Source organism: Hevea brasiliensis, chromosome 13 (assembly GCF_030052815.1).
Source record: "Hevea brasiliensis isolate MT/VB/25A 57/8 chromosome 13, ASM3005281v1, whole genome shotgun sequence".
NCBI lineage: Eukaryota > Viridiplantae > Streptophyta > Magnoliopsida > Malpighiales > Euphorbiaceae > Hevea > Hevea brasiliensis.
This window is the reverse complement of record NC_079505.1, coordinates 8069421-8080185: the sequence shown is the minus strand read 5'-3', so window position 1 is coordinate 8080185 and position 10765 is coordinate 8069421. Positions and strand designations below refer to the sequence as shown.

At 27.8% G+C, this 10765-nt stretch overlaps 1 long non-coding RNA gene across 3 annotated transcripts; it reads left to right on the top strand.

Annotated features, from left to right (window-relative positions):
- Positions 1 to 619: 619 nt before the first annotated feature.
- Positions 620 to 2983, top strand: LOC131171798 (uncharacterized). 3 transcript variants are annotated; one of them, XR_009142442.1, is made up of 3 exons: positions 737 to 1091; positions 2062 to 2414; positions 2845 to 2983. It is a non-coding gene; the product is annotated as an uncharacterized LOC131171798 (long non-coding RNA). The 3 variants fall into 3 exon arrangements; XR_009142441.1 differs by lacking the exon at positions 2845 to 2983 and having other exon boundaries at positions 620 to 1069; positions 2062 to 2643; XR_009142440.1 differs by lacking the exon at positions 2845 to 2983 and having other exon boundaries at positions 620 to 1091; positions 2062 to 2643.
- Positions 2984 to 10765: the final 7782 nt, after the last annotated feature.

Genomic DNA, 10765 nt, shown 5'->3' with positions numbered 1-10765 from the left:
ACGGTTGGTAAGACGCTATATAATGCATCACTCAAGCATGAAAAAAAAGGCATCCATCCAACTCTTGGGTCTGTCTCTGCAAAAAATTTGATGCTCTGTGGCTTTGGATTTTGTGATATATCCTCCGCTATTCACAACTTCTACATCGTTAGTTCATCAGCTTCTTGGCAACCCAAACATGTGTACTAATCTCTTTCTTCTATTTAATTTCTCATGCAATTTTATTTTCTTTTTTAATAAGTTAGGCCTTCCCAATATTTCACCTCCTGTTTTATTTTTTCGATCTAATTTTTACTTTCATTTTATTAATTATATACATAATAATCTTTTAAATTATTATCAATTATAACTAAAATTATAAAAAAAAAAGTGTTAAAACTCTCAAATTAATACTATAATACATAAAAATTCTCGATTTAACATAATCCCACTAGATACAGTAATTCATTTTAATTCACGTAAAATTTAAAAAGACTTATAAAATTAAAATTTCTATTGAGCATCAATCTTACAATTTGTATGATCTCAATGTGTATTTTAACAAATAAATATATATGATTTGTTTGGAAAAGATTTTATGCGGCCCAGTGGCTAAATGTTTTAAGCCACATTTCTTGAGTTGGATTCTCAACTCCAACATCATTTTTCTCCTTTTTATTAACTTAATTAATCCTAGCCGTCCCTTCCATTTCACTTCAGATAATCTCAGCCATTTAAGTCTTACTATATATACGTTTATTTAAGCCTAACCCTACCCTCATAGTGCTCATCTCCTCCTCCTCCTTTCTGCCGATTGTGGAGGTCTTCTCTGCTTCCTCCTTTCCTTTTTTTTTTTTCTCCAGCAAGCCCTTGTAGTCCCTTTCGATTTCTTCCCCATCTCTAGATTTCTTTGATTTAAAGCCTCTATTTATTTTTTTTGTTTATTTATGTAGCTTTCAATATCCTTTCCATCGACCACCACTCTCCTCTCATCTGCTTGTACTTTCTCGCCTAATTGGCCAGCGCTCTTCTCTGTGATTTTGGGAGTTCTTGTGGTATCAGTATCAGCAACAATTCTCCTTTCGCATAAGTAAGTCACAGGTAGCAGAGAGGTCAGCAATTCTCCTCTGTGATTTTTGGGAGTTATTTTCTCTTACTAGCCCAGATGGAAGAATCTTTTACTTTTAAATCTATGCTACTTAATGGGTTTTATTAATTTCTTAGGTTTGTAATTGATGATATTGTATTTTGGCATTTAGCTAAGTACATTAGATTTGTTCTCTTTTATTTTTTAGGCCTTTTGCTGTAAATACATCGAATTTTGTTACCTTTTTTATGCGTTTGCTGTAAATCTATGCCTTGTGATGCTTGAACCTTGATGTTGGATGTGATAAATGTGCCGTGAGCCTTGCTGTTGCTTGCTTCTGCATTATTCCTTAGGAAGATACAGACTTTCTTTGTCGCTTTTGTTTCATCCTACATATTTACTCTTCGAACTAACTATTTTTAAATAACCTCCTCCTCCCTTTTCATTTGTGTGTGTATATATATATATATATATATATATATATATATATATATATATATATATATTTTGTTACCTTTTTTATGCGTTTGCTGTAAATCTATGCCTTGTGATGCTTGAACCTTGATGTTGGATGTGATAAATGTTACTTGCTTCTGCATTATTCCTTAGGAAGATATGGACTTTCTTTGTCGCTTTTGTTTCATCCTACATATTTACTCTTCGAACTAACTATTTTTAAATAACCTCCTCCTCCTTTTTCATTTGTGTGTGTGTGTATATATATATATATATATATTTGCTGTAAATCTATGCCTTGTGATGCTTGAACCTTGATGTTGAAGATACAGACTTTCTTTGTCGCTTTTGTTTCATCCTACATATTTACTCTTTGAACTAATTATTTTTAAATAACCTCCTCCTCCCTTTTCATTTTTGTGTGTATATATATATATATATATATATATATATATATATATATATATATATATATATAAAACAGGACTTGCGATGAAATATTATCTACCCTTCAAATATTGGCTTCCCCCGGAGAACAGCTGGGAAATGAAGATGTTAGTGGTTGCTCTAATCAACTATGCAATAGCAACGACAATTGAACATGAACTCAAAACCCATCCCAACCCAAATTACAAAACATATGCTAGAAATATTCGTCTCCTATTGGGTTATATGGCAATTGTGATATTTGTTTTGATTAATGTTCTCATCTATGGTGTGTTACTTTTGAGTTTATGGGTTTACATGGTTATACGAGTAGCACGCAATCCATATCAAGACTTATATCTATTAGTAGGTGAAGATTTGCAGCACTCAAAGGAGCTAGCTGAAGATGCAATCCAAAGGCTATTTGGCAGGCTGGAGTGAGCCACGGAATCAATCGTCTAGTTAGGTATATCATTCTAGTAAATCTGAGTTGTCTTTATAATTTTAGATCTCTATATAAAATGTATGATTTTAGCAGTAATTTTAATGGTTTAATTGTGATAGTTTAGTCTATATTAATGTAACTGAGTTGTAGAAATAATACTTAGTTGTAGGATTTTGAAAGGGTTTTCATTGAAATTTTGAAATTTATTTGTGTATTTCATGATTGAACATGTTAGAATATTTGTTTATTACATTGTTAAATCTCCTTCTCTCATTTGTAATTTTCGATGCAAAGAGAGATTTTGATTTATGTGTTGTTTGTAGAGGAAAAGATAGGGAGAGGGAGAGAATTTTTTATTAATAATTTTTTTTATCACCATTAAGTCCAATTTTGAAATATTTTATTACAATATCCGAGTTGTGGAAATAATTCCGATGCTCATCTCCTTCAGCACAACAAAATACCCATCTCATTCCCAGAATATGTTTGAGAATAGCATTTGCTATTGAATCCATACTCAAAGCTTGTAAATCAAATTGTGTTGATCTTAGTCCCAAGCTTTAGATGGTTTCTTGACCTGCATATTTAAATGGGTAGCTTGGAACTCATATCAAGATCTTTACCATTTGCTACTCCAAGCATTTAATGAGTTGAAGAGGCACTCAAGAAATGCATTTGAAGCAGTGAGGAGGGAGGCCAATTTGAGGTGGGGAAACAACGAAATGCAGGAACTGAATCATCAATCTTCTTCATCTGTTAAATATTGTTTAGTCTTAATTATTGCTTATTCATTAATATTATGTAAATGACCTTGTTCATATTCCTTACTGCTACTCTGACCAAATTGGTGATTAATATCTTTATTGCTTATTGCTACTCTGACCAAATTGGTGATTAATTTCTTTGTATTTCTTGCCCAGCACTGTCCGTGGATTCAACAAAGTTAAGCTTCTTGTTGTAACTTAAAGCTTGCTTGCTATCAGTTCAGATATCTTGGGTCTTTGATTGTACTAGGGTAATTAGCAAAGCTGCTGGTTCATAGTTATTTCCTCTTGAATCTTAGGTTTAGATCTATTCAGAATCATAGTTGTGTTGTGCAGTAGTTTTTTTGGGTCTTTGGTTATGCAGCTTGAGTGGGAGCTCCTGCTACTATTTATATTTTGGATTGGTTTGGTTTGGTTATTTTTTATTATTATTTTTTAAATTCAATGGAGTTAGCAGTAATTGATGGATTATATAACATGGGCAGCTTTCTCTTTTTAATAATTCTCAAATAAATTTTGTTTCAGTTTTGGCATCAATAGAAAATTTCAAAATACAAAGACTGATATTGAATCTGCTGGCAGCAACAACTAGCGAGCAATGTGATTGTTAGAATAACCTCTTAAAATTTCGTCATAACCTTTTAGATTTTCTAATCTCAATAATTTGTGGTATGAAAGAATTTACAAGTTTTAATTATTAGTAAAGATTTGATATTTAACAGAGTTGAATAATGAAAAACTGTTTAAAATTAAGACTTAGTTATTATTTATTTATAATTATGTTTTGAGGTTGCTCTTGACTTCTCATATGGTATTAGAGCCTAATTTATTTTCTTGGGTTCATGTAACTCTTCATATTGCTTGTATTTCAAATGATGATTATTACTTGAGTTTCATAACGGTTGCCATCTAAAGTTGTCTGGAAAATCTGGGAATTAGGGTTACAATTATGGCATTTATGGAATCTTTGTTGGGCTTTGACAATTAAAAAATATTTAAAAATTATTATTTAATTTTTTATTTTAATAAAATTATTTTTTTTCTTACTTTGATATATTAGTTAGTAATTACATTTTTGTTACGTTTACTTTTTAAACTTATAGTCTAGTTTAAATTAAAATTTTTATTAATGAATGTATTTAAAATAAATAGAAATTATCATTACATGGACTGAATAGTTTAAGACTTGTAAGATGAATGAACTATGTAGTTATATTTTTCAAATTACAATGGTTGAATGAAATTCAAACTAATGGTTAAAATGACAAAAAGGACTAAAGAGTAAACAAAACAAAAATATAAGAGTTAACCTTAATAACTGTCATATAAAACTTTTTTGGTAAAAAGAAATTCATTGAAAATTCTATTATCTATGTGCAATGTGGCTTCTTTTACTAACCCTAAAGACTTTTTGAAATTAATTGCATCAATAATATCTTAATTTAAATATTAGTTTTATTTCAGTCATTCAATTTCAATTAGTTAAAATATAATTACTCAAATTTAATTTCATTTAAAAAAAATCTCTCTTAACTAACAACAAATTTTCAAGTTAAAAAAAATTAAATTACTATTTTACCCTGTTTCTCTTCTCTCTCTCAATCTTATTTTCTTAATCAAATTAATTGACATTTATTTATCAATGAAATTATTTTCTAAAGCACTATTTTCTAAAAATTTATTTCAATTAAATAAGTTAATTCAAGTGTAAATTAGATTACTGGTCCTTTTTAATTTAAAAAATAATTTTTTAAAGTATAATTTGAATTAAATAATTAAATTCAAATCTCAATATAAATAAGATTATAATTACAATTTTAATTTGTTTTAAACAAAATAAATTAATTTTTAAATATCAATGACAGTTATGTTATTAAATTATAATAGAAAATTCATAAATAATCTGAGTTAGGCTTAGGGTTTGCCATTATGGTTTAAAAATTAAATTATTTTATTTTAAATTAAATTAAAATTGCAGTTATAGTCTTAATTAAATTGATATTTGAATTTAATTATTTAATTAAATTATACTTCCAAAAATTATTTTTTAAAATTTAAGAGAGTATGTAAATTAATTGGCATTTGAATTAAATTATTTGATTGAAATAAAATTTTAGAAAATAATATTCTAATGTTCTAAAAGTAAAGGGGATATATTTATTAATGGTTTCAAGTTTAACAAAATTTAAATTAATTCCCATTTTGTGAGGTCTTAAAATTAAATTGTCGTTGTCTGTCCTATTACCACCCAGCCTATGGGATAAATAAAGTCAAAAGAAATATTTTATTTAATGGAATAAGAATATGAATATATAGCTTTTTTATATATTTGTGCTTAATTTATTTAAAATATTTTAAGAGTAGCTTGTAAAAAATTTGTGACAATATAAAGAAAATAAATGTGAAGAATAAATTTAAATAGAAAATGAATATAAAAAATAAATAATAAAATACCAATATAAATAAATTCCTATAAGATAGAAATTCTTTTGTGATATTTGTATAAATTATTCATCATCTTTTTCAAGTGTGTTGATTACTAAAACATCATTTGGTAGGATTAAAAGAAAACTTTGATTAGACATTATATATTATATTTCCCTTTGGAGGTGACTAATTTAATTTTTCATATATAGTATTGATTTGTATAGTTTATAATTGTGACTTTTAGTTTTTTTAATATTAATTAAATTGTAATATTGTTATAATTTTCTTTTATTATAAAGAATTAAGTACATAATTTTTTTAATTATAGTGGAAAATAAAAATATTGCTTTAGTTTATATAATTTATAACTACAACCTTTAGGTCTCCTAATATTAATTAAATTGCAACTATTTTTATTATTATTTTTTATTAAATATCTTATAGGTCTATCATTATTTACATGTCACTACATATCATTAATTGATGTTGTAAAATTATTAGAAAATAAACACAAAATGGACAAATGAAAAAAAAAAAAAAGAGTGTTACTTATATGATAAGATCAACTTTATTATATTAATTATAAAGATTATCAAATGCTGTGCTGTGGTGTGATTAAATTAGAATTGCAGTTGTGTGGTGGTGGATAAAGTATAAACACTAGAGATGAAAACCATTAGATACAGCTTCTCATAGAGATCTTCGCTTATATGTGAGTTAATCCATATGATTATAAATTTTATCTACGATATATATTATAAATTAAAAAAAAAAAGATTTTATGTTTATCTACAATAAAAAAAAAAAAAAAAAAAAATATATATATATATATATATATATATATATATATATATATATATATATATATATATATATGAAGAATTACTTTTTGTAGATAATATAATTAATACTTTTGTCTCTTCATTTTAAAAAGGTCAATAGTTTTGTTCTGTATTTTAAATTCACCAAAATAAAGGTCCTTGAGTCAAAATTGCCGTGCGTGCATGAAATGAACATAGTACGATTGATTAACTTGAAAAATTCATAATTAAACTGCCACTCTCTCAACCAACATAAGCATGCATCACACAGTATTCTGTTAGATATATCATCAAACAAGAGACAGGCATTGCACATAAATAAGTATGAAGATGAATCCAATTAAAAATCTCAATACAACCCAAGGATCAACAACAAACAAATTGGTCCCCCTCCATCTACAGTTCCTCGCTACCTCCACATCCTCCTCCTGTCTCCAGCTTTTCCTTGTCTGCTCTTGTTTGCCTCCACCACTTGCTTTGTTTGCCAACCACCTTTAACCTGCAAGCTACTCCTTAAGAACCAGCCTCATCACTTGTATTTATGGAATTGATTTATTATCGTAGCTCTAGTGTCTGAAGCAGAGCACCTAAGGCGGTAGTTACTCATGGAGTGAAGGACAAGGAAGAAGTCTGGGTAGTGGGTGCATGCGATGGTTCTAATGCCACAGCCAGACCACCATTGGCTTCCAATGGCTCCTTCGTTTCCCAAGCTGATTTGGCACTTTGGGATTTTTCTGTGGTGATAAATGGGGATTGGATCTATACCCTGTAATTCGGCAGGTTTTGGTTCGTACTGCTCAATGTGCAAATGCAGTTATTCTTGTTTGTTTGAAAGTTCAAATGGCTCCCTTCTGTGCCTTTGGTGTCACTTACGCAGTTATAATTTTGGTGGTCTAGTTTAGTAGTACAGAAGCGAGAGAGACAAAGAAATGAAATGGAAAGAAGAAGCGTAAAAATTTATCAGGTGTTAAGAGAAGGACTGATTTTGCTTCACGATTGAATTCAGGTTGTGAACTATCGGGTTATGCTTTTGGAATACAATTGCTCTGATTATGCTATTGTTTTTGAGGCTTTACATGAAAGCACATTGAATTTAGGTCGTTTGAGTTTGGAGAAGTAAAGGGAATAGGCCTGTGAGAGAGGTGGGGGGAAATGGGTTTGTGAATGTGATGGCATCCTAGTTTTGGGCAGAGTAGAAGACCGAAGAGAGAGATGGTCAGACAGATGAGAAGGAAGAGACAATAAATGAGAGTATTTTGGGAACTAAAAATGTTTCTCTACCATCTGACCCCTGATACACATTTGACTTAACGGAAACGTGATTTAAATTTGGATAGAAGGACTTAAATGTACAATGGAAACAAAATTCAGGGATATAACCGTTAGATTTTAAAAAATAGGACAAAAGTGTTAATTATGCTATATCTCAGAGATAAAAAAAATAATTTTTCCTAAAAATAAAATAAAAGATCACTAGCCACTTAAGACAAACGAAATTTTTTATTTATCATTTGTATTTTAAATTTAAAAAAAATTGAAAAACAAAGAAAAAATTTTACCAAGCATAATAAATTTAAATACTATATAATAAACTTCAATGTAATATGAAACCTATATCTTTATTGATTGGAATAAAATCAATCCCACTAATATAGATATAACAAACATTAGCACTCCATAAAATAATTCTTTTGAAAGAATTCAATTCCATTCTATAAAAAGAATTTAATTCAAATGAATTTATAAGAAAATTTATGTATTTGGAATACATTTTAAAATGATAAAATTCACTTGAATTTTATTGTTTCAAATAATTGACAAATGAAATGAATGAGTTATTCAATCAACATGAATTTTAACAAATAAATAAATATGACTTGTTTGAAGAAAAAAATTATTATTTTAATCCAAATGACCCGTAAATTGTATATTAATATGAAAATTTTTTATAAATAATATAAATTTAATGAGTAATTTAAATCTATCTATGACTCAAAATGATTAATTTCATTAAAAAAAAATCAGATAAAGTCAAAATAAACTCAACTACTTCCACCCAACTAGTTTGAAAACTCTACATATTTTATTTAAAAATGCTTTTCATATAACTACTCATACTAGACCTAGTAAATACGTATGGTCATACCATTTTGAGTTACAAATCATTTTGATTCTACCTTGCTCAAGTAGATTGTTCAAATAAAATCATTTTGAGTTACAAGTTTATTCAAATTATTATAAGATTGCTATACATAATGAATCTATAATCAATTTGAGAGTTACTGATTCATTTTATATATATATATATATATATATATATATATATATTCATTTAATTTCTGAATTAAAATGGAGTTAATCGGATCAATCCAAATAAATTATCTTCACATTGAGACATATAAGTTATTAAATTAACTCTTAATTTAGAACTTATTAATGTTAAAAGAAACTACAAGTTAATTTGAATGAGATTCAAATAAGGCCGAAATTTACCATATCGCGATGCTTATATAATAATTTTTTTTCTTAATTAGGTAACATCACATTTTTTTTTTAGCATTGAGAATGGGAGAGTGGAGACTCAAGTCTAGCTTTGTCAAATGAGTAATATACCATTAGCCAAGCCAGGCTAGGCAGTAACATAACATATTTACTCTTTGAACTCAACTATTTTTAGATAACCTATATATATATAAAATAGGACGGAATGAAATATTATCTATCTTTCAAATATTAAGTTTACTCAACTCAGAAAAACAATTATCTTAGGACATGAAGATGTCCGTGATCGCTCTAATCATATATGCAGCAGCAATGGCAAATGAAGATAACTCCAAATTCATCCTAACTCAAATTACAAAATAATTGTTAGTATTATGCTTCTCTTAGTGGGTTATCTGACAATTGTACAACTTGCTTTGATTCATATTCTTATCTATGGTTTGTTACTTCTGAGTTTATTAGTCTACTTGTTTATAAGAGTAGCATGGAACCCTTATCAAGACTTATGTCTAGCACTAGGTGAAGATTTAAAACACTTAAAGAACCTAGTTTAAGATGTAATCCACGGATCGGAAAGGCTAGCTAAAGGTAGGAGTGAGCCACCAAATCAATTATCTAGTTAAGTAAATCATTCTTGTAAATCCGATTTATAACTTAATATAAGTGATTACAAACGAGATTTATCTTTATAGTTTTAGATATCTTTATAAAATGTATAATGAATTTAGCAATAATTTTCAAGGTTTAAATGTGATAGTTTAGACCATATTAATATATTTGAGTTGTAGATTTTTGAAAGAGTATTTATTAAAATTTTTAAAATTTATTTGTCTATGTCATAATTGAAATTTTGGAAAATATTAGAAATATCCCTCTCTCATTTGCAATTTTTGATGCAAAGAGAGATTTTGATTTATGTTTTGCATGAAGAGGAAGAGTTGAGGAGAGATTTTTTTTAATAGCATTATATCCAGTTTTAAAATATTTTATCAATTTCAATGGAAAAAGGAATTCAATTTTAAAAATTATATATATTCAGAGTCAATGTAAAAAATAATAACAATTTAGAAGAATGTAATCGATAATACCACTACATAACCTATTTTTGTCAAATTTGCAAATGTTAATGAATGAAAAGCAAATATACTTTTTCTTTTGACCCTTTGCTTGGATCTTAACACGACAAGAAAATGGAGAGAAATTAAAGAGAGAAAATGAAGAGAAATAAATTTATTGGGATAGATTGTTAGAATAGGAGAAAAAAACAATTTATTATCATATTTTCACATTCTTTCTTATGTTTATATACTGCAAAAGGATATTTAAATATTTTAACAATCATTTTTTTTCTCATTTCTTTCCCTTTTCATCAATTTGGAGAATTTCTCCTCCTTTCTCTACCATTCCCTTCAATTTTCTTTTCTATCTAATGTCCAAAAAGGGAAATTTAGAGAAATCAAATGTCTTTTTTTTTTTTTTTTTTTTTTTCTCTTCCCTCAATCCAAACCAAGGATAAGAATCTAGAGCATTCTCATTTTTACGGTGATCACAAGGCTGTAGAGTTCTGTCTTTTTTATTTTTAATTTTTTGTAGGGAAGAATAATTTTATTAATGAGAAAGATAAGTTAGGAAAAACCGGACAACAAAGAACAATAGAACAAGAAAACATTACACCTAGCAATGTTGAGCCAACAGTAAAACAAAATGAGATACAGAGTCAAAACAAAAGCACACACTGGTACCAAGAGAAGATCAAGTAACCAATGACATGATAATAGCAAAGGTAACAAAACTCAATGCCAAAACTGAAAGACATAATAGATGTATATCCTTAACAAATGACTTCCTCAAGAAAAAC